The 24552-nt window shown below is 44.4% G+C and overlaps 1 long non-coding RNA gene across 1 annotated transcript in view; it reads right to left on the bottom strand.

Moving 5' to 3' along the window:
* LOC142827337 (uncharacterized) overlaps positions 1 to 23231 on the bottom strand; it is a 28333-nt gene extending 5102 nt beyond the window's left edge. The window contains exons 1-2 of the long non-coding RNA XR_012902043.1: positions 23062 to 23231; positions 3998 to 4210 (exon numbers count right to left, since the gene is read on the bottom strand). This is a non-coding gene — a long non-coding RNA (uncharacterized LOC142827337). The remainder of the gene's footprint in view (positions 1 to 3997; positions 4211 to 23061) is intronic.
* Between the last annotated feature and the right edge of the window lie 1321 nt (positions 23232 to 24552).

The raw sequence follows: 24552 nt of genomic DNA, 5'->3' as shown, positions 1-24552 counted from the left end.
CTAAACAGTCTCTGAATCCTTAAAGGGCAAACTTCTAATACTAAGCCAAGATAATGCTCTCCAAGACTTCCTGGTTCATTCTCTCATTTTCCTTCTAGAGCAGGGTCTATAAAATTGTGAATAACTTCAATACCTTTAAACTAATATCTTAACAATGGAATTTTACAAGAAGACATTATGAAGTAATCTATGTTTTTTCATTTAAACTTACATTATACAAAGTGGAATGGACCAAATCCTAAGGCCTTTACTGGGGCAAAACGCTAATTTCTTTCATTCAAGTACTATGCTAAACTATCTGTTCCATTCTGTACTTAGCTGTGATGCTCTGTGTTCATTCCCCTAGGTGAAGAAGAGGTCTGTGTAAGCTCAAAAGCTTGTTTCTCTCATCAACAGGAGTTGGTCCAAAAAAGATTTTACCTCACCTGCCTTGTCTCACTAATATCCTGGAACCAAGATGGCTACTACACTGCATACACTGATTTCAGTTGGCTTTTGCTTGGATAAGGACAAACTAGGGTAAGGACACAGAAAACACTTAAGGCTCCATTTTACCTTACACAGAAATAACCCATATAAGCAACAGTTATTTGTGGAATTTCCTCCTACTTCTTTTCAGTGAAGTGGAAATGGTTAGCTCCATACCAGATGTGGTGCGTGTTCTGCCTCCTTTTGAGATTCCTATAGATTTCCAATGATCTTCATAAGGTAATAGGCAATCACATAGAAATCAAAGTCCTTCCCTCTTCAATCTAATCCTATAGACTTCTGTTGGATACTGGGAGCAGTAGCTGTGTTTCCATGAAACCCACATCAGAACTTGGGCTCCAGAATACAGAAAGGGAAACAGGTGCAAGTTAATAAAGCCTGAAGCTGTATTGCTAACTTGTTTTGTGTTTCCCTGTAACTTAAAGGGCCCACCTGGTTTTCCAGCATGCCCATGCCAGATTCACTTTCCCTAACTCAGCAGAGCTGTAATCCCTTTTGTGCATGTGGTGATAAAAGGTGGGCACACATGCTGTATTTTCCATCACATAGTTCTAAAATAAGGTCTGACGGATTTCATTTTGCAAGGGATCTATTAACAGTACTTGCACCTTCTCTTCTTCTAACAGTGCAGGCTGAGCACCAATGTGCTTCAGACCCACAAGTTCTGAATTGGGAAAATATATTGCCAGCATGCAGGAGGAGAATTGTTGGGAACCATCAAGTTGACAAAGTATTAGAACAAGTGACCAAGAGTCATGTTGAGTATTTGGATATTTTTATTTGTAAAGGTTAAAAAATGCAGCAAATTTAACAGGTCATTTTGAAAAAAAAAGCCTTAAGTGATATAGAAGGGACCTAATTTATAGCTCTCAGGAGTTGAAGTGATTCTACTGCAAACTAATAAATACTGATGAATTTGAAAAGGACATTTTGGAATATTTGCAGTAGATACTGTTTTTTTCTCTCATATTAGTGGGAAGTTGTTCTTGATATTCAACAGCCAGGAAACCTACTGTTTCTGAAAATGGGCTTTTCCCCTCAAATGGAAACATATGTTGCCTGTTGCTCACAGATGCATACTATTCAGGACTTCTTACAGCAACCCTTTCTGTGTTGAGTTATAAATGAGTGCAAGGAAACTTTGAATATCACAGATATGTTGTGACCAATATCAAGAGGTTAGAGAAATGAATGAATAGGAAAACTAAGCAAGTTCAAGTTTGCCACAAAGTCATCAAAAGGCAAATTCATCTGTCTAAGGCCTACACTTATCCCCTGAGATCGATGCTCTAGAGATCCATCTCCCTGGGTTTGATTTAGCGGGTCTACTAAGGACGCACTAAATTGACTACTGATGGCACCTTCTTTGACCCTAGTACTCCATGGAGTCATGAGGAGTAAGGGAAGTAGATGAGAGAGGTTCTCCCATTGACCTCACGTAATTGGGGTATCATAAAAATTCAACTTAAGATACATTGACTCCAGCTATGCTATTGTTGTAGCTGGAGTTGCGTATCTTAAGTCAACTCCCCACCTCCCCCAGTGTAGACATGGCCTAAATAACTCACCCTCCAATATCATTAGAAACCCAGATTTTCATTTTAAACAACCAACCATACATTTAATTGCAAATATTTGAGAAATGGTTTAAAAACACAAATGGGGGGGAGGGGAGATTTTTCAGCTGAATTCACATGCTTTACAAATGTTAGCCTCACACTTCCTACTCATTCTCTTTAGTTTTTTAGTCTTGGTTGCTGCAATGTGGTAAGTGGCTTTTCTTGTATGTAGGTTACACAATGTAGGAAATGCAAGGGGAAAAGAATCAGTGAGACTGTTTAAATAATCCTTTTGTGAACATTTTTAAAAATGTCTTTTTCATTGCTGATAGAACAACCAATTTCTGCTCAATCTTTTGAGTGGAACATAACCATATAAAAGTCATTTTCCAGAAAGTTACAAAACACTGCTATAAGTAACTATCGAATAATATATATAATGAATGAAATACAAATAGTTAATGTAACTCAGTGTTTCTCAACCTTCTTTATAAAGTACCCCTTTTTCAAAATAAATAAATACATTATAAGTACTCCCAGTACCTACAGTTTTCAGACACACACATTTTTTTCTATCATTGCAACACATTTGTTTAAACAACTTAATTGTAGCCAGGAGGTTAATGAAATTTTTGGGTGTAAAAAGTACAAAAATTATAAAATGGTGTAAAACTTAAAACAAAAATCAGTTTTCTCCAAATTTCGGTTGTATTGACATACCCCCCCAATGGTACTTGAGTACCCCAACAGTACTCGTACCACTAATTGAGAAACACTGATAAAACTAACCATATTATCACCATAGATAGTGAATGAGGCATGGCTACACACAAAAGGAGGAAAGATCTGACATTTTCTACAGAGCCCAAATGCCCAATGACTGTATTAATTATCAGTCAGAGTCTCATCCCCTTATTCACAGAGTAATTTCTTTAACAGCAAGTAGTCACACTGGAGTCAATAGGGCCTAATAAGCTCAGATGTTGTTCAGCATCAGTTAAGGGATCAGAATTTGGCTCCTTAATTTTGATTGTCAAAAAATGCTATGTAAATACCTTTGGCTTCTACTTTAACTACAAGCATTTCCCTGGTAAGTACTGAGTACATTTAACTCAGTCACAAATGGAACATATGTAATTCCATGCCACTTGTGTGATCAATCCTCTTCATAGGCTATGCTTCTCATAAAGGGTATGTCTACACAGTATTTCGGGATAATGTCCATTATCCCAAAATAGCGTTGTGCATGTCTTAACAGCACTTCTGTTCTTTTGAAATAATTTCAAAATACCGGGCGGCTTATTCTGGCTTCCTGTAAACGTCATTGCACGAGGAATAAGGAAGATGCTGGGACAGCTCTCTATTTCAAAACTTGGCATGGTCTGGACAGCACCAAATTTTGAAACAAGTGTGACAGGGCAGGTTAAAGGACTTGATGGAAGGGAAGAGAGGCAGCTCTTAAAAAAAAAAATCTACAGCCCCAACTGGACCGGGGCATCGGCCCAACATCCCTTTATTTTGCTGAGAACAGAAAGCTAAACACTGAGAAAAGGCAAGTGGGATTTGTACCATGGCTCCTAAACTGCAGAATAGTGGGTAGAACAGAGGTCTGGGATCCAAGAGTGGGACTGACCCTGCTACACAGGCTATCTCGAAATAAACTATGCAATTTGTGTAGCTCAAATTGCGTAGCTTATTTAGAGCTATGCACAACTGTGTAGATATACCCAAAGAGTGTTGTTCAAAATGTGTGGACTCAGTGTAAATTAATGTTACCGTGACAGCAAATTAGTTACCTTACAGGATTCATTAATACACAGCAGTTTGTATTCATAGGTGGTTTACAAAGCTGGTAAACATCATATTGTGTGTAAGAAAATAATTTGTTATTTATAGCAAAATGTATATACAATATAGCATAATAAGTAATAATACATAACAGCACTTACTTAGTGTTCAGTCACCGCTTAAGCATTGTCACTCCGCATATGCTTTCACATCCACAAAATCCCATTGGTGTATTGGATTACTTAAAAATCACTTCACACAAAGGGTATAATTCTGCTATTTTCTTACTGGTGATTAACATCTGATTTCCCAAGCAGTTCCATTGGTGTGGTGAAGCTGTTTGCAGTGCAAGGTGGAAGCAAGAGCGGCAGAATCTGATACAAAATAAGAATGATGTAGGACACTGAAATTTCTTGTTGTTCATTCCTAAAAATATGATTACAACTCCATGAGCTACAAACAACTCCAAATTATTACTGGTAATCTAAAAGTATTTTGTTGCTTTCAAAAGATGTCCCTGGGTAAATTCTTGTTATGAGTCCAGTGCCATTTCCCCACTTTACTTACCTTTAATGTGAATGTAATACTCTGTGAAAAGCACCATACTAATAACCTTGACGACTGAAATTATTAGCTAGAAGAAATGCATGCTGGCCAGCATACTACCCAGCAATTTTGCTTCCCCTTAGATCAGAAGGACTCAGCTATTCAGGGGCACCATTTCAGATTTTGGTGGGGTTGGGGTGACCTTGGGCAAACTGGTGGGGTTGGGGTGACCTGTATATGCCATTAAGGAGGGTGAGGAGAACATGGCAGGACAGACTGGCTTCAGCAGTGTTACTGAATATGCTTGGTACAAGCCAAGCAGCAAATTCGGAGGGGGGGGGCACAACCCAATCCACCTTCCACCCCTCCATCACCCCTTTCCAGGGGCTACTGAAGCACTGGAAAACTATTTTTTTTGGCAGATAACTTATCAGTTAGCTGACAAGAGGAGCACTGTATCTAATCCCTAAATAAAAGAAATAAAATTAAATAAATATTAGGCCCATTCAGCTCTAATTTTAACATATTCTGACATCTTGTGGCAAGTCACTTAAGGGACACTGGTTAGCCTTAAAATATTAATATATATCAGGGGTGGGGAACCTAAGGCCCAGGGGCTGGATCTGGTCCCTGGCTTGCCTGGATCCAGCCCCCAAGGCTTGGGGATTCCTCTCCAACATTGGGGAGCCCATGCTCCTGCCCCCCACTACAGCTTCCCTCATGGAGCATTAGGTAAGCCAGAGCTGGATCCGATCCACTGGCTCTGCCTGGTGTGGGGAGGAATCCTTGTGCTGCTGTTCCTTCTCCTCTTGGCTGGCAGAATAAAGTGCTGCCTGGAGGCTTTTCTCCAAGAAAATCTACTAACCCTGTCCCCTTGAGGTTCTGCTGTGTAAGGAGAATGTGGGCAGTTTCTTTTTACTTCTCAGTTAGGGGCGATGTCAGTGAGGTGTGTGTGTGCGGGGGAGCGGTAGGTGAGTGGGGGAGGAGTTGTATGTATTGTCCTGACTGATTTTTCTGTGGGTCAGCAGTTCCTGACCTAAAAAGGTCCCCCCCAGATATATATTCATACTTTGTTACTAATCAGAGAGAGAGAGCACGCGCGCGCACAAGAGAGAGAGAGAGAGAGAGAGAGACTGACTGACTGACTGTCAGGACTCCTGGGCTCTATCTCAGTTCTGAGAGGGAAGTAGGGTTTAGTGGATTACAGCAAGGGGCAGATACATTTGGGCACTATTTAAGAATGGCCATACGGGGTCAGACCAATGCTCCAGCTAGTCCAGTGTCCTGTGTTCCAACAGTGGCCAATGGCAGGTGCTTTAGAAGGAATAAACAGAAGATCCATCCCCTGTCAACCATTGCTAGCTTCTGGCAAACAGAACTGTAATGAGGTGTAACATGGAACGAGGTGTAACAGTTAATTCGAACTAACTGTTTCACTGCCGCGTGTAGCCGCAGGCAGTTATTTTGGACTAGTGGAATTTAAAAATGGCGACCGGACAGGAACATGCAAATAAAGCCCGGGATATTTATATCCTGGGCTTCATTTGCAGCTTTGAATGTGTACATTAGCCTCCCTAGTTTGAACTAGGGGGCTAGTGTAGACATACCCTCACTGTTTAACCTAGTGGTCTCCAACCTTTTTATGCCCAAGATCACTTTTTAAATGTCAGAACAAGACAAGATCTACTGCCCCATCCTTCTCCCAAGACCTCACCCCTTCCTTGAAGCCCCGCCCTCCTGTTCTTCTCTTCATCACTTGCTATCCCCAGCCCTTATACACTCTCAGGGTATGGCTACACTGCCACTTTTTTCCCGATCCTTCTGTAGGAAGAGGTTTTCCCAACATTTGGCCTGTCTAGACTGGGCCAAATGTCAGAAAAACTGCTTTTTTTGGAAGCCCTCTTATTTCTTATGAAATAAGTAATATAGGGGTTGCCAAAAGAGCATGTTTGCTCTTCTGCTAAAAAAAGCAGAAGAACAAACACATCCCTGGACGTGGAAGAGTTTTTCTGGGATACCTCTGGAATCTAGAAAAACTCCTGCAGTCTAGCCATACCCTCACTAGGTTGAGACAGGAAGTGCAGGCTTTGGGGTGGGAATGAGGGATTTAGGTGTGGGAAAGGGTGAGAGGTGCAAGCTCTGGGAGGGAATTTGGATGCAGGTGGATGTGGAGAAGGGGATGCTGGCTCGGAGAGGGGGCTCCATTTTTTAATAAAATATGATGTCAAACACAAAGGCTGTGTCTAGACTGGCTGGTTTTTCTGTAAAATCAGCCGCTTTTCTGGAAAAGCTTGCCAGCTGTCTACACTGTCCACTTCAATTTCTGCAAAAGCACTGACTTCCTACTGTAAGCAGTCAGTGTTTCTTGTGGAAATACTATTCTGCTCCCGTACAGGCAAAAGTCCCTTTTGCGCAAAGCTTTTCCGCAAAAGGGCCAGAGTAGACAGCTCAGATTTGTTTTCCACAAAAAAGCCCCAATCGCGAAAATGGCGATCAGAGCTTTTTTGCAGAAAAGCACATCTAGATTGGCACGGACGCTTTTTCGCACGAAGTGCTTTTGAGCAAGAGTGTCCGTGCCAATCTAGACGCTCTGTTCCGAAAATGCTTTTAATGGAAAACTTTTCCGTTAAAAGCATTTCCGGAAAATCATGCCAATCTAGACGCAGCCAAAAAGTTTCAGCATTGTCTTTATTCATGAAAAGAGTGGGGAACCTGTTTTGAGTCAGGGGTCACAACAGGCCCTTTTTCTGTTGTGAAAAGTCAGTTGGGGCCACACAAGTGAGATGCAAAAAAATAACTCCTTCAAAACCCCACAAACCTCACTAATGTGGCCCCAACTGTGCTGGTGGGAGCAGGGGACATGGTACTGGCGAAGGGTGTTAGTGGGTACTGGGACGAGGACAGGGTGACAGTGGGTGCTGTGGCAGGGGATGTGGGGCAGGGTGCTGGGGTGGGAACAGGGTGCCAGTGGGGGCAGGGAACAGGGTGCTGGGGTGGGGGCAGGGTGCCAGTGGGGGTAGGGGAAGGAAGCCCGGGCATGTCCCTTCTCTGGGGACTCCTACCTGTCCCCCCTCGCACAGGAAGTCCACGGCGCACGCCTCCTCTGGGAACTCCGACCCCTTCCTCGCAAAGGAGGGAAGCCCTGGGCATGCCTCTTCTGGGGACTCCTACCTCTTGCCATGCAGGAAGTCCCTGGCATACACTTCCTCTGGGGACTCCTAACTCTCCCTTCCCCACCCTGGAGGTCCCTAGCATGCAACAGACCTGGTCTTTCAGGTACCACATTGGCTGTTTGGCCATTGATGGACCTGTTCTCCTTGAACTTTCAGGTACCGCGTTAGCTGTTTGGGAGCAGCCAGCGCACTTCCTGAAACCCTGGAGGTGGCATGCAGTTGCGGGACTTTCATCCACCCCGCAGGAAGCCAGCGCTACCTCCATTGTCACTGGAGGTAGATAGTGGGGCATCCTGCAGGGTGAGGGATTGCGAATACCTCATGATCGACTGGTCGAGCCCTCCCGATTGACCAGTCGATTGTGATCGATGAGTTGATGACCACGGGTTTAACCCTTTTCCAAGATCATTTATGAGTAAGTTGAATGGCTGTGGTCCGAATGCAGACCCCTGTTTATTCTTACTCTTTTTTCCTATTTTAAAGTGGAGTACCCAGCAATGTGTTCGTGATCACCTAACAATCCTTCAATTATTTGAATGACGAGCCTTTAGATATTTTAATCACCCTGCCTCCCTCTGTTTATAAAGAAACTCCCTGCCCCAAAGGCAAAGTATTGCAGTTAAAAGCTGCCTCTGGAGCTGGGGCATGTGCCTTCAGCAGACTTCAAGTATGAAATCCCAGTTCAAATGAGGGGGGAGGGGGCTCCTGACCCCCTCTAGCTGTCCATAAATGGTGCTTTTATAGCTGTTTCATAAAAAACTTATAGCTCATTTCAATTTCCAGATTCTGCCTCCTTTCCACGTACTACCTTATTCCAGAAGTAGTCATTTTAAAATCAATGTGTTGGCTTGAAGACTAGGGCACCATTCCATACAGAAATCTGGCAGAATCTGACCACTTGTCTTTGCTGTTTCTTCTGAAATCATCAACAAGGGAGCCACTTTTTGACATGTGCACACCTGTCTATTTTGAATTAGGCTGAAACTGCTAATTTCTACTATTTAGTCTTTGAGGTGCTAATAAGCTATTTGTTGTTTTTTAAGTTTTCCCATTACAGACTGGCTCAGCTATCCCTTTGAAACTTATGTACCCAATGTCCTCTTCCCTCCCCTTCCCCCCCTCCCCCCCCCCCACACACAGGGGCAGATATAGGGCAGGGCGAACGGGGCGGCCGCCCTGGGCCCCGCGCTTCAAAAAGCCCTGCGCATAACGTCACTGCGCATGCGCCGTGGCAAAGGGGGGGCCCCGTGGAATTATGCTGCCTGGGCCCCCGCAAAACGGCCATCTGCCCCTGCACACACACACTTCCCTTATTTATTCTTGGTTCTGGACTTCTAACAGTCCAGTCATCTGAAGAAGTGGGCTGTGCCCACGGAAGCTCATGATACCATCTACATGTTTTGTTAGTCTTTAAAGTGTTACCACACTATTTGTTTTTTAAGTTTTTCCTGTTACAGACTAACTCAGCTACCCCTACACTCTAAAGAATAGTTAGCTGTCTACCAGGACTGCCAACCTCACTGGCCAGTTGGAGTGACTCCGCAATAGTTGAAAGACTGCATATCACAGAGTGAACCCGTAACCACTTAGCCACCTTGCAGGTGTTTCATAACATGAACAGCAGAATGGTTTATCAGGCCAAAAACTGAAATATATAGAAATACTTAGTATAAATCCATGGATTTCATCCAGAAAAATGTTGGAAAGTAATTTTAAGTCTAAAATTAAATGGTGTGTATGAAATATATGGGCCATATCTAATAGGTATCTAAGTATAATCAAATGTGGCTAGTTGATCTTGACTATATATTTGACCTTTATCCAAAGACAGCTATATTTTTAAACACATGGTGTACAAACTATATAGAACCAAATTCTGCATTTTGTGCCTGCTAAAGTCAATGGAAAAACCCCTATTGACTTCATTAGGCTTTGGTTTGGACCCTAAGTAACTTTGTAATGTTGTTATTGCAGCCTTTTAGCCTACTACTATCCACCCTTCTTCTTTTACCTTCATTATTTATATTATATCTAAAATATAATTCCATATTCTACCTGGCCCTTTTCTGGGTGCACAGTAGGTCAATAAACATGTAAGGACCAAGCATAATTGCATTACATAATTGTATGCACAAAGATTGCTCAATCCATTTTACCTCAGAAATACATGGTACCCAAAATCACAGGCAAGAAAGAGAGAGAGAGCCATAGATTATATTTGCCCCTCCTACCAAACAATGCATATGTGATTATCATGTGAGGGATAATCAGTTGGATTCCATAAAGAGGCACAGCAGCAGATATACAGCTTCCGTGTGCTTGAAAAATCTGATTCCACTTTGCCAGAACTTCACCCTTCTCCCACCTACACAATTTTATCCCCCTTTCTCCTACAGACAGTGACTACATGGCACAATTGGAACTTCCATTGTAAACTCTCCTGGAAGGTAACTGGTAGAACTGGCCAAATTGAAAAATTGAAGAAAAAAAAAAGTTTTGGGTCAAACAAAACATTTTGTTTTTTAATTTAAACTTAATAAAATCTATATGAAAAATGCTTTGAATGAAACAACAGAACATTTTCTTTTGAAAATGTCTGTGAAATGTTTAGATATTTTCAGAAGTTTTGGAGAGTGTTTTTTTTTATTAAAACAATTTGACAAACTCAGCACAAATTAGGGAAATGTTTTGGCTAACTAGCATTTGTATTTTCAGTGAAAAACTTTCCACTAAAATTTCACCCAGCTCTTGTCCCTTGTCTTGTATGTTTCCTGTGAAGTATTTAGTGCTGTAACACTAATATATGAAAATAAGACCATCAGAATTTTTCCCTGTAAATCCTTGCAAAGGGCACCCAAAATAAACATCTTTTAATTAGATTTTGGTCCAAGTTTGGATCTGAGAGACACCAGCTGTTGGCATGAAGGTTACATAAATCTGAAAAGCATAGATGAGTACAGTTTGAGAATGTAATAGGCTAGTTATTATGTGAAAAGTCGCATTTTCTTTCAGAGGTGACAGACACTAAAAGTCTAATTCAGTTCTCAAAAAGGAACTTTTATTCAGCTATACAACAAATCATTATTTATCTTAGAATCATCCTAATGTTTCAAATGTTCACACTACTGACTGGTCAAGATTTCACTCACAATTCTTAGGCATAAAAAGAAATTCAGTTATTGGGGATGTCACTCCCAACCAAATGTGCAGTGTCAATTTTATTGCAGCCTGCTACCAGAAATGCACATGGTTTTCTGCATTTAACATGCATTTTTCGATAGCCTGTTGTTCTTTACACACTAAACAGGGGACTGCAGACAGGGGAGTTGAAGAGGGAGTTGGGCAGAGGGAGTAACTGATGGTGATGAAGACCCGAAGCGCTTGTGCCAGTACTTCTCCTGTCTCCTCCACCTGTGCCTGTATCCAGACAGAGAACCTGAGCATGGATGCCTCTACCCAGGTCCTGGTGTGGTCTTGCTGTATTTGTGGCTTGCAATTCCCACTGAGTGATCTCCAGGCTGGGGGAGACAACCGTTGTGAAAGGTGCCTGCTGGTGGAATCTCTCAGGCAGCAGGTGGGAGAGCTACAGGAGGAGGTGGCCAGGCTGAGGAGCATTCGAAGCCATGAGGAATTCCTGGACAGTATTCCTGTGGAGTCCACGGAGGTCACTGTCCTAGGCTGTGGGACTGTTGACCAGCCACTTATGGAGGAGGGTGCAGGGTGAGAACTGGCAGCTGGTTACTTCCGGCAGCAGGCAGTGTTCCACCCCTGCTCCTAACCCTCCCACTGTGTTGTTACATAACCGTTACACTTTACTTTCAGCAGGAGACAAGGAGTCACCCCCCACAGTGGAGGAGACCAGGCCTTGCACCACCAAGGTTGAGCAGTCTCCTGCCACCACTGCGAGGAGGAAACGTAGGGTAGTGGTGGTTGGAGACTCTCTTCTGAGGGGAACGGAGGCACCCATCTGTCGCCCTGACAGCTCATCTCGAGAGGTATGCTGTCTGCCAGGGGCCCGTATCCGACATGTTACGGAGGCATTGTCGAGGATTATCCGGCCCTCTGACTACTACCCCATGCTACTCATCCACGTGGGCACAAATGATACTGCCAGGTGTGACACTGAGCGGATCAAGTGTGACTACAGGGCTTTGGGAGTACGGGTGAAGGAGTTTGGAGCGCAGGTGGTATTCTCTTCTATCCTTCCTGTCAAAGGTAGGGGCCCGGGCAGAGAGAGGTGCATCCTGGAGGTGAATGCCTGGCTGCGACGATGGTGTCGCCAGGAGGGATTCGGCTTCCTTGATCACGGGGTGCTCTTCCAGGAAAGACTGCTTGGCGAAGATGGAGTTCACCTTTCCAGGAGCGGGAAGGCCTTGTTTGGACACAGACTGGCTAACCTTGTGAGGAGGGCTTTAAACTAGGTTTGTTGGGGGCAGGTGAACAAAGCCCACAGGTAAGTGCTGCATGTGCGGGACTGGGAGATGGGTTGGAAATGGGGGGGACTACGGCCTATATTGGGAAGGAGAAAGGAGGGTCAGGGCACAACAGGGAGGCAAGATCAAATCAGTATCTTAGATGCCTATATACAAATGCGAGAAGTATGGGTAATAAGCAGGAAGAACTGGAATTGCTAACCAATAAATACAACTATGATATCATTGGTATTACAGAAACCTGGTGGGATGGGACGCATGATTGGAATGTTGGTATGGAAGGGTACGGCTTGCTCAGGAAGGACAGACAGAGAAAAAAGGGAGGAGGGGTTGCCTTGTATATTAAAAATGTACACACTTGGACTGAAGTGGAGATGAATGTAGGAGATAGCTGTGTAGAGAGTCTCTGGGTTAAGCTAAAAGGGGTAAAAAACGAGGGTGATATCATGCTAGGAGTCTACTACAGGCCACCTAGCCAGGTGGAAGAGGTGGATGAAGCCTTTTTTAAACAATTAACAAAACTATCCAAAGCCCAAGATTTGGTGGTGATGGGGGACTTCAACTATCCAGACATATGTTGGGAAACTAACACAGCGAGGCACAGGCTATCCAATAAGTTTCTGGACTGCATTGGAGACAACTTTCTGTTTCAGAAGGTTGAAAAAGCTACCAGAGGAGAAGCTGTTCTGGATTTGGTTTTAACAAATAGGGAGGAACTAGTTGAGAACTTGAAAGTGGAAGACAGTATAGGGGACAGTGATCACGAAATAATAGAGTTCATGATCTTAAGGAAAGGTAGAAGGGAGACCAGCACAATTGAGGTAATGGATTTCAGGAAGGCAGATTTTGATAAGCTCAGAGAACTTGTAGGTAAGGTCCCATGGGAAGCAAGACTGAAGGGAAAAACAACTGAGGAGAGTTGGAAGTATTTCAAAGGGACGTTATGAAAGGGCCCAAAAGCAAACAATTCCGCTGTGTAGGAAAGATAGAAAATATGGCAAAAGACCAGCTTGGCTTAACAAGGAGATCTTGCACGATCTCAAAATAAAAAAGGAGTCATATAAAAAATGGAAATTAGGACAACTAACAAAGGAGGAATATAGGCAAGCAACATGGGAATGCAGGGGCAAGATTAGAAAGGCAAAGGCACAAAATGAGATCAAACTAGCTACAGGCATAAAGGGAAACAAGAAGACCTTTTATAAATACATTAAAAGCAAGAGGAAGACCAAGGACAGGGTAGGCCCACTGCTTAGTGAGGAGGGAGAAGCAGTAACCGGGAACTTGGAAATGGCGGAGATGCTCAATGACTTCTTTGTTTCGGTCTTCACCGAGAAGTCTGGAGGTGTGCCTAACGTAGTGAATACAAGCAGAGAAAGGGTAAGTTTAGAAGATAGGATACACAAAGAACAAGTTAAAAATCACGTAGGAAAGTTAGATGTCAGCAAGTCACCAGGTCCTGATGAAATGCATCCCAGGATACTCAAGGAGCTGATAAAGGAGGTATCTGAGCCTTTAGCTATGATCTTTGAAAAATCATGGCAGACAGGGGAGATTCCAGAAGACTGGAAAAGGGCAAATATTGTGCCCATCTATAAAAAGGGGAATAAGAACAACCCAGGAAACTACAGACCGGTCAGTTTAACGTCTGTCCCAGGGAAGATAATGGAGCAGGTAATTAAGGAAATCATATGCAAACACTTGGAAGGTAATAAAGTGATAGGGAATAGCCAGCATGGGTTTGTGAAGAACAAGTCATGCCAAACTAATCTGATAGCTTTCTTTGATAAGATAACGAGCCTTGTGGATAAGGGAGAAGCGGTGGATGTCATATACCTAGACTTTAGTAAGGCATTTGATACGGTCTCGCATGATATTCTTATTGATAAACTAGGCAAATATAACTTAGATAGGGCCACGATAAGGTGGGTGCATAATTGGCTGGATAACCGTAGTCAGAGAGTTGTTGTTAACGGTTCTAAATCCTGCTGGAAAGGGATAACAAGTGGAGTTCCACAAGGGTCTGTTTTGGGACCCGTACTGTTCAATATCTTCATCAATGATGTAGATATTGGGATAGAGAGTACGCTTATTAAGTTTGCAGATGATACCAAATTGGGTGGGGTTGCAACTTCTTTGGAGGATAGGGACATAATTCAAAATGACCTTAGCAAGTTAGAGAAATGGTCAGAGGTAAACAGGATGAGGTTTAATAAAGAGAAATGCAAAGTGCTCCACTTAGGAAGGAACAATCAGTTCCATACATACAAGATGGGAAGCGACTGTCTAGGAAGGAGCATGGCGGAAAGGGATCTAGGGGTCATAGTGGACCACAAGTTGAATATGAGCCAACAGTGTGATGCTGTTGCAAAAAAAGCAAATATGATTCTAGGTTGTATCAACAGGTGTGTTGTAAGCAAAACTCGTGAAGTCATTCTGCCGCTCTACTCTGCACTAGTTAGGCCTCAGCTGGAGTACTGTGTCCAGTTCTGGGCACCACATTTCAAGAAAGATGTGGAGAAATTGGAAAGGGTACAGAGAAGAGCGACAAGAATGATTAAAGGTTTAGAGAACATGACCTATGAAGCCAGGCTTCATGAACTGGGCTTGTTTAGTTTGGAAAAAAGAAGATTAAGGGGGGACATGATAGCGGTTTTCAAATATCTAAAAGGGTGTCACAAGGAGGAAGGAGAAAATTTGTTCCTCTTGGTTTCTGAGGACAGGACAAGGAGTAATGGGCTTAAAGTGCAGCAGAGGAGGTTTAGATTGGACATTAGGAAAAAATTCCTAACTGTCAGGGTGGTCAAATATTGGAATAAATTGCCAAGGGAGGTGGTGGAATCTCCCTCTCTGGAGATATTTAAGAACAGGTTAGATAGACATCTGTCAGGGATGGTATAGACGGAGCTTGATCCTGCCTTGAGGGCGGGGGGCTGGACTCGATGACCTCTCGAGGTCCCTTCCAGTCCTATTATTCTATGATTCTATGATTCTATGAAACAAAGACTATAGGTACCACAGCTTCAGAGGGGTAGCCGAGTCAGTCTGTAACTGGAAAAACTTTAAAAAGAACAAATAGTCTTGTAGCAGTTTACAGACTAACAAAACATGTAGATGATATCATGAGCTTTTGTGGGCACAACCCACTTCTTCAGATGAAGATGATTTTGTTAGTCTGTAAGGGTATGTCTACACTACAAAGTTAATTCAAACTAACAGCCGTTAGTTCGAATTAACTTTAATAGGGGCTATACATACAAACCGCTAGTTCAAATTTAAATCGAACTAGCGGAGCGCTTACTTTGAACTAGATAAACCTCATTCTACGAGGAGTAACGCCTAGTTCGAATTAAGGAGTTCAAATTAAGGGCTGTGTAGCCGCTTAATTCGAACTAGTTGGAGGCTAGCCCTTCCCAGGTTGCCCTGGTGGCCACTCTGGGCCAAACCAGGGAAACTCTTCTGCCCCCCCTCCAGGCCCCGGAGCCCTTAAAGGGCCATAGTCTGGCTACAGTGCTTGTGCTAGTTGCAAGCCTGCCAGCACCCAACCAGCAGACCCTGCACCTGGCACAGCATGAGCCAGCCACCCGCTGCCACCCACCCCTCCGCCTCTTCCCAGGAACAGGCTGGCAGCTCACAGGAGCCTGCCTGGGGCCGTAATAGGTGTGCTCCCGCCTGATCTAGTGCAGAGATCGTGGACCTCATCGAGGTTTGGGGGGAGGCCTCCAACATCCATGATCTCCGCACTAACCACAGGAACGTGGCTGTCTACAGCCGCATGGCTGACAGCCTGGCCACCAGAGACCACATGTGGACCCAGGAGCAGGTCCGCTGCAAGATCACGGACCTGCAGCAGGCCTACTCCAGGGCCTCCCAGCCAGGGGCCAACCCGGAGGCATGCCCTCATTATGAGGCCCTGGACCGCATCCTGGGGGCTCATGCAATCTATGCCCCCCGGGTGGTGATCGACCCCGGGGCAGAGGGATCCATCCCTGACACGGAGGAGGAGGATGCCGAGAGCCAGGAGCCTACAGGGAGCCTGCCCAGGACCCAGGACTCCCGAGGCACCCCACAGAGCACATCGGCTGTGTCGTCCGAGGCTGGGGAGGGTTCCACATGTGAGTACCACCATGCTCCCCTTATGCGTATGGGGGCGTGGGGGGAGAGGGAGCCCAGGGACCGTGCACCTGGGCCTTGCCCACCATGGAGCAGCAGCTGGGTGTCATAGACTCTAGTTCCTCCATTTTGTTACCTAGGCTTCTCGCATTGGTATACAAGCATCTTAATTTTTGCTGTTTCACCTCACTCACATTCTTTACTCCATTTGGCCAGGACATTGTACCTCCAATATGACCTATTAGACTAGTATCCACTCTGCCCTTCCTCCTTATGCTCATTCTCCTACCCCCGGCTATATCCTTTCTTACTTCGTTTTCCTCCCTCTCAATGCTAAAATCCAGCATAGAGATTACCTGGACATCTCCCAACTGTCTCCCCCAAATTCCTAGTTTAAAGCTCTCTTAATCAGTTGTGCCAGCCTCCATCCTAGAAGTCTATTTTCCTCCTACTTAGATGAAGTCCATCCTGAGAGAACAGTCTTCTGTCCGTAAATGCCTCCCAGTGGCCATACAGCCCAAAGCCCTCCTTATAGCACCACTGCCTAAGCCACCTATTGAGCATCATAATCCTATCACACCTTTGTTGCCCTTCTCTAGGAACAGGCAGTATCCCACTGAAAATCACCTGAGCCTCGATTTCCTTAAGCGTCCTCCCCAACCTGGCATAGTATCCCTTGATTTGTCCCAGCGACAATCTAGCCATATCATTTGTTCCTACATGAAGGATGATCAATGGATTCTTTCCCGCTAGCCTTTAGTTCAACCTTAGTTCCTTAGTTCCATCCTCTTCAACCTTAGTCATGCAGGGGCCCTGGCCTGTTCCCCACATGCCGACCTCGCCTTGAAGAGCGGGGGTGGGTTTCACCTACTGTGTCTCCAGGGAGAACTGACCACTGCTCTTGTTTCACCACAGCCGCAGCACCTTGGACTGCAGGGCGCACCACCCCGCCTGCAACAGCCACCTGCACCTGGGCCAGCAGGCGCACCCGCAACCTGGAGGACTACCACTGGTGGCACCTGTGGCTACTGGAGCACCAGCTCCGCACCCAGGACCACTGGGTCCGGGAGGACCTGCGGCTGTGGCAGCGGAGCTTGGAGGTGCTGGAGGAGCAGAGCCGTGCCCTCAGAGGTCACCTGCAAACCTTGGTGGACAGGTTCCTGCCTCCTCCTGCTCCAGCCCCTGCGGCTGCCCCAGCTCTTGCTCCACCAAGAGGATTTTGCATCTCTTGCCATATGACTAATATATTTTATAAAATTCATTCTTCAGCAGGATACAAATAGCTCGCTCATTGGTGCATTATATGCCATGGACATCCTATTTACCTTAATGCACACTAAAACTGTAATGAGTGTTACAGTGTCTGCATATCACAATATATTTTTCCTAGCTTCTGGAGACAGAGAGTGAGAGTACTTCAACATGGGCACTTCTGCTTTACGGGCAATTGTCTGAAACCAATAATGAGACTGTTAATAGCTAATGTGTATAATAAAAAATTAAGCATTGCTCATCAAACTGGGAAAAGCTACTTTGCTGATATAGTCAAGCTTCCTGCGGCTCTTGTACTGAATTTCTGCCAAGTTTGTTGTCTGTACTCACTCTCCAAATACACTCTCTAAACACAATGTAATGATAATATTTATTATTTAATATTATAATAATATTTAATATGAATGGATACTTTCCTGCTTTACAGGCATTAAGAGTGTGTAACAATTGTAGGTAGCCCACAGTAAGGACAGAGCTGATTGTCCAGAGGGACTGATCCAAAGTGCCTGGAGAGAATCCTATTAACTTCAATGCACGCTGAATGGACTGAGAGAGAGCCCTAGGAAGCATTCTTCCTGAAGGATAGTTCCCAGAGTTCCCCAGTTTTCAGGGGGACCAAGCATTCTGCCATGTTGGGAGTGCAGCCCACCTCTGGCCAGCTACCTCTGTTGACAGGTGCATGGAGAGGAAGCATAGATGCAGGAATTAGTGGTTTGAGGGGTTGCTGCAGCACCCCCTGGGCTTCTAGCCTAGTGCCCAGAGTCCTGGCTGCCTCCCCATGCACCATGGACTCTGCTGCTATTCCCATGCCTGGGGTCCCAGTTGTTGCCCTGTACACGCGGGGTTCTGCTGCCAGCTCTTTGCCCTGTGTCCTGGCTGTTGGTCCTGCACACCAGGGCTTTGCTCCTGGCTTCATCTGGGGGGCAAGGACACAGGTGAAGGGGAGTGTCAGCACCCCCCACTCTTAAAAATGTTCTTGTGCCACTGAGAGGAAGAGGTAACCCCCCAAAAAGACCCTTTATCCATGTAGCTTTCCCTCATGCATGGAGGTAGAAGCCAATAATTGAATTAGAGCAGGTTTCTCACTGTCATTCTGTGCTATACCCATATTAGACTTCAATCAACATGCCAATTATTAAAGTCAGAAGATAAGAAAGAGGCAGTGTGTGTTCTATTAGACCATGCCATAACCCCTTGAGCTCTCTGAACAGTTTCCTTTCCAGCTCTAACTCTTGTTGATGGTTAATGTATGCCACTATCAGCCTGGACTCTAATTCTGGAACTTTGGAAAAGTTTTCACAGGAATTCAAATGTTGCTGTTCAGATTCTTCTCTAATTTTATCTGACAGGGCTAAACAACCAGCATTCTCCTACAGGGGAAATGGTCTGTGGTGCTTTGTATTCTAAATGGGTAGGCAAGTTTTCAATATTCAAGGTGATAAAAGACACCCACTTGCAGGGGAAAATAAATTGATTCACTGCAGTAGTTTCTCCAGAATGAAATGGTACCTTGCAGTTTGAAGTGCTTTGCAGCAGAGAATTGAATGGGGTATGAAAGGAAGGTGATTGTTGTAGCCTTCTCAAATTAACAGTGGAGATAACGTGTATGAGAAATAACCGCAGACTTTGTTCATTAGTTCTTACGGTTGATGTTTAACAAAAGAGGTGGGGGATGGAGAAGAGGGAGGGAATTGATTTCATAGACTATGCACTAGATACTAGAATAATATTTAGACATTTTAAGATCCCCGTCTACACAGCCAAGCTTAACAAACTGCTGTACTCTACTGTGAGCAAAATGAACTATAACATGGTTTGGTCACCTGTAAGTGGGTAGGCTGAAACTAACATGTCAAATCTGCTGTAGAGATCGTAAGACCAGAATTTGACTCAACTTTACCTTTTAAATTTTTCCTTGATTTTTTCCTTTAATATTTTCTTTTCTTTTAGAAGTTGTTTTATTTATATACCTTTCTTTGGATAAGGCTCTGAGATATCTCCAGAAGACAAATAAACAAGTCTGGATTACATTCCCACAACATCTGTCTGTGGATAGGAATCCCCTTAAAACAGGTGTTCCCAAACTTTGTGATACCGCAACCCCTTCTAAGTTGCTTGCGACCCCCCTCTAAGTTGCTGTGACCCCCCGGGGGGGATCGGGACCCACAGTTTGAGAAATGTAGCCTTAAAGGGATTCTGGGATCAGTCACTATCTGGGAAAGCCTGATAGTGATGCTCAAACAGAGCCACAGTTCCAGAGAGGGAAGGCAGAGCTCCTGGAATCACAAAGTTTCCGTGAAGATGGCACTGTCATCCTACAGATAATCTGGGATTCATGGGGCTTGAGAGCTGGCCAAGTAACTTGTTTAATAGGGTTAGGAAAACAGGTCTCTATTTTGTATCCATAATGTATTTGGGAGTTAGCAGATTATGATTTACCAATTCTGTTTAGCTGTGTATAGACATTGGAAGAAATGTTATGTTAATTGTGGTGCAGTTCTTCTTAGATGCTGAACACAGTAGCAGTAAAGCTTGTTCTTTCTACTTCAATCTCTTTCTGATTGGCATCATTATTTAATTATAGTGCTGTTGCCTACAAGTGATAGCATGCAGATTCAAGGAAACAAAAACCTTGCATGGTGAAAAACACAAGAAAACTCCAAACAAATAAAAAAAACGTAAGGCAATTCAGGGGAAAACTTTGCAAGGAGACTCTTGTGGTGTTTTCTGTTCCCCTACCTGTCTCCTGAGAATTTTTCCTTTGGAAGGGGTCACTGGTTCCTGAGAGAGAATTTTGCGATCTGGCCCATTCATAATAATTTGTTGCTTTTTCTCTTTTCTGAACTTTTTATGGATATTTAATACACTATCCAGTAAACTGCACTGTATTTACAATTTGGTGTTTTCTCTCTCCTGATCTTCCTGCCCTCACATAAGGTGTTCTGGCATTATAGCTGACACATACAAAACGTCTTCTCTCAGGTGCCTGAGTTAGGATCCCCTAACTCTCTTCAGAACTTTCCACAGGTTTAAAATTTCCCATGTCAGTGGGCTGTAACTGGGGGCGTAAATTGCATAACAGCTCTCCTCCAAGGTATGCCTCTAACAAGTAGCTTTCAATACAAAACCTGTAATTTCAATTACCATGCTTTTGTGTGAGTTCCGAGGCACAGTGATCTCATCTTTGCAGTTCACTGCATTGTGCTAACAGCCTGTAACAAAGCTTAGTCTTGAAAATATCAGGCATGATGAAACTCACTCTGAATTACGATACTTTCCTATTAACTTTCATTATAAATACTAGCACCGCATTGTTATTATAAGAGCTAGGAAAGGGAAGAGCATGTCACTGCTGATCCAGTCCTCAGCATGCCTTTATTGTGGGCATTGTGGATTTCACAATCACAGCCCTGCTTCCTATACCAAAGTTATACTGCTCACTGTACATATGAAAATGATTCATCTGATTATTTTAAGGAGCACACCTATGCTGTCAATTTGATGTTAATAAGGCTTGTGTGACAAATGCTCACTTTAAAGCTAGGAGGCATTACAAATGAGCCAAATCAGTTAAGTTGAAGTTGACGTGAGAGTTCTGCAATGCATGAAGACATGAATAATCCCTCCCTACCTTTCAGAACTAGAGGAATCTCCCTCAATTGGCTAAATCTGCAATAATCTGCCCTCAGGTAAAATTTCCTCCTAGCCTAGGGTATGTTAGTTCGAACTAAGCTAATTCGAACTAACGCGTCTGGAACTAAAAACTAGTTCGAATTAGCGTTTTGCTAATTCGAACTAGCATGTCCACATTGAGTGGACCCTGAACAGGGCTTAAGGATGGCCGGAAGCAGTGCCGGCAGGGCATCAGAGGAGGACTTAGAGCGTGGAGATGCTGTCTCAGGCTAGCCGAGGGCTGCGCTTAAAGGGAACCGACCCCCACCCCGGACAGACAGTTCTCAGGGGTGACCCGCTTGAAAACCAGTCCTGGCTTGGAGTGCCCGGAGTGCCCACACTGGGCACATCACAACACTCGGCCATCAGACCGGCTGCACTTGCCGCAGGCTGCCATCTGGAGAGAGGAGGCAATTGGGGGGCTGCAGGAGAGCTTCCACCCCCAGAAGCCGGCAGAGCCAGCCCAGTCCTCCCCATTGGGGGCTCGTACCCCATTCCTCCCTCACCTCCTTCCACTTACCCTTCCTTAGCCCCCCTTCCTGATGTACAAAATAAAGATAACGTTTCTTCCAACATTGACTCTGTCTTTATTGAACAAAAGTGGGGGAGACTGGGAAAAGGAGGTGGGAGAGGGGAAGAGAAAGGCTGGGAGAGGGGAGGGCAACTAACATGATCAGGGGTTGGGAACAGGTCCCAGATGAAGAGAGGCTACAGAGACTGGGACTGTTCAGCTTAGAAAAGAGGAGATGGAGCGGGGACAGGATAGAGGTCTCTAAAAGCAGGGGTTGGGTGGAGAGGGTGCATTCAGAAAAGTTCTTCATGAGTTCCCATAAAGAAGGACTAGAGGACACCAAAGAAAGGAATGGGTAGCAGGCTTGAAACTAGTAAGAGAAAGTTGTTCTTGACAAAGCAAATAGTTAACCTGTGGAACTCCTTGCTGCAGGAGGCTGTGAAGGCTACAACTAGAACAGAGTTTAAAGAGAAGTGAGATAAAGTCATGGAGGTTGGGTCCATGGAGTAGCCAGGGGGTAGAAATGGTGTCCCTGGCCTCTGTTTGTGGAAGACTGGAGAGGGATGGCACGAGACAAATGGCTTGGTCACTGTCTTCGGTCCATCCCCTCCAGGGTCCCTAGGGTTGGCTGCTGTCGGCAGACAGGCTACTGGGCTAGATGGACCTTTGTTCTGACCCAGTATGACCATTGTAAGCTCAGGGCTCAGGGTCGGGGGTCTCAGTGGACCCCCTTGATTTTCATGCACACCTGCTCCTGGGTGGCCAGGCTGGCAGCTCTCCTGCCCTAGATGGCCACTTTCCTGTGCCTAGTGCGGAGATCGTGGACGAGGTCCACGATGTCCGCACTAGCCCAGGAAGGTGCCCGCCTCTTGCGGTCCCGGGCAAGCTCCCGGGAGCCGCCAGCCTGGTCCCGGGAAGAGGGGGAGGGCTGGGGGACATCGGGTGGGTGGCTCTGTGCCGTGCCAGGTGCAGGGTCTGCTGGCTGGGTGCTGGCAGGCTTGCACCTGGCACGGGCACCGTAGCCAGCCCGTGCCCCTTTAAGGGGACCGGGGCCGGGAGGGGGGCAATAGAGTTTCCCTGGTGTTGGCCAGAGTGGCCACCAGGGAAACCTGGGGAGGGCTAGCCTCCCACTAGTTCGAATTAAGGGGCTACACACCCCTTAATTCGAACTAGTAAGTTCGAACTAGGCTTAATCCTCGTAAAATGAGGTTTACCTAGTTCGAACTAAGCGCTCCGCTAGTTCGATTTAAATTCGAACTAGCGGAGCGCTAGTGTAGCGCCTATGAATGTTAGTTCGAACTAACGTCCATTAGTTCGAACTAACATTGTAGTGTAGACATACCCCTACTTAGTTGGATGATACTTGACACATGAGATTTTACATCCCTTCCAAACTCTTAGCCATGTAATATTTAATCCCTGTTTTTGAATCATTCATGCTAAGCAGTTTTGGGATCTATTTATTTGCATTGGAACATTCCGCAAACAACCAAGTTGTAACTAACCTTTAAACAGTTCTTTGTTCTCCTCTCCTTTCTGAAATGTGGTGGGATGGCTACTCTTCCTTGTCCATTGTAGATGTTGAGGAATGTAGCATCACGACTACCAGAGGTCTTGCTGCATCCCTTGTAGTTCATCAAGCTTCAGAAGTGCCTCGTCTTCAGTGGGAAATGCCACTGGAATGCCAGAGAATTTCAAAGGGGGAAAGAATTTTAAAAGCAGCTGAGCTATACATTAATCCTGCTAATTACAAATATTCATTTTGGCTTTAGAATTTAAATTTCTGCTCTTATCTGGGAACTATGGTAAATGCGGCAAATAAGGAAGCAGATCTTGTCAGCCAAGGTGCTTGTTGATGAAGTAGCCCACACTGTAGCCAACATGCTAAAAAGTAATGAAACAAAATGTAGACCCCAGAGAACACAACAGTAGACAATGTATAGAAAATAAGCTGAAAATGTAAAGGCTGTTACATCCAATCTGCAAATTCTCAGTATGTGGAAGTCTCCTTTACATTGAGGAGAATGCTCTCATGAAATATTTATTGGATTAGACCATTTTGTCTGAAACAATCCTTTTTAACCATTAAAAATCACAGGTTAGCTGTCTACATATGCGTAACAGTTACTCCAGAGGAGATTCAGGACTAGTTTCTGATCGCATTTCCAGCAAGGTTAATCTGAATCATATCTCTTGAAATCTGGGAATTGCACCAGATTTACATCCATGAAACCAAGATCAGAATCTGCCCCTTTTCTTCATCTTTCACTGCCATATGATGAAGAAAAAATTGACTGAGTATTGCTTATTTCAATTCATTCTCACCATCACACTGTTTGCTTGAGCAGTTCACCTATCTGTTTTTACAATACAAACACTACTTTCACCAATCAACTATTTATTTCTATCATAGGCTGCTTTTATACAATACTTATGTCAAAATGCATTGGTGGCTCTGGATAGCACATCTGATGTTCTGTACATGGTGCTGCTCTTGTCAGGGTAACCCTTAACTGTAGGCAGCATAGATAATTTTTCCTAAGAATTTGCCCATGATGTTATGTTTCTACATAATTACATTTTCCTCATCATCTCTCATGGCAGCAAGCATCTTTCACAGTTGCTGTCTTAGTCACAGAGTCATAACATTTCATTTAAAAAACCTAATTGGCATACCCAAAATAAAAGATGTGAAATTTAATGAATATTTAATGTTTTATACCTCCTACTAAAAAGTTCTGGCTCACCTCCTGACTTTATTGTTATGCACACAGCCCTGAATATTGACAGGTGGTGATTGGCTGACATCTCACTGACAGAGAGGGTTTATCCACTGAGACTAGCATTCTGAAATAAATCTCTGTATAAACCATTTAACAGTAATAGAAAGAGAACTAGAAAATAGACGGCTGAGGGAGGCTGTGATAGTCATTCATTTCTGAAGTCTGATTTCCAGTCCAGCCTGAGTCCTAGCAGATATCTATTCACATAAACAA

This window comes from Pelodiscus sinensis, chromosome 2, assembly GCF_049634645.1.
Source record: "Pelodiscus sinensis isolate JC-2024 chromosome 2, ASM4963464v1, whole genome shotgun sequence".
NCBI classification, from domain to species: Eukaryota; Metazoa; Chordata; order Testudines; family Trionychidae; genus Pelodiscus; species Pelodiscus sinensis.
Note: the sequence above shows the minus strand (reverse complement) of the source record. Positions and strands in the feature narration are given on the sequence as shown.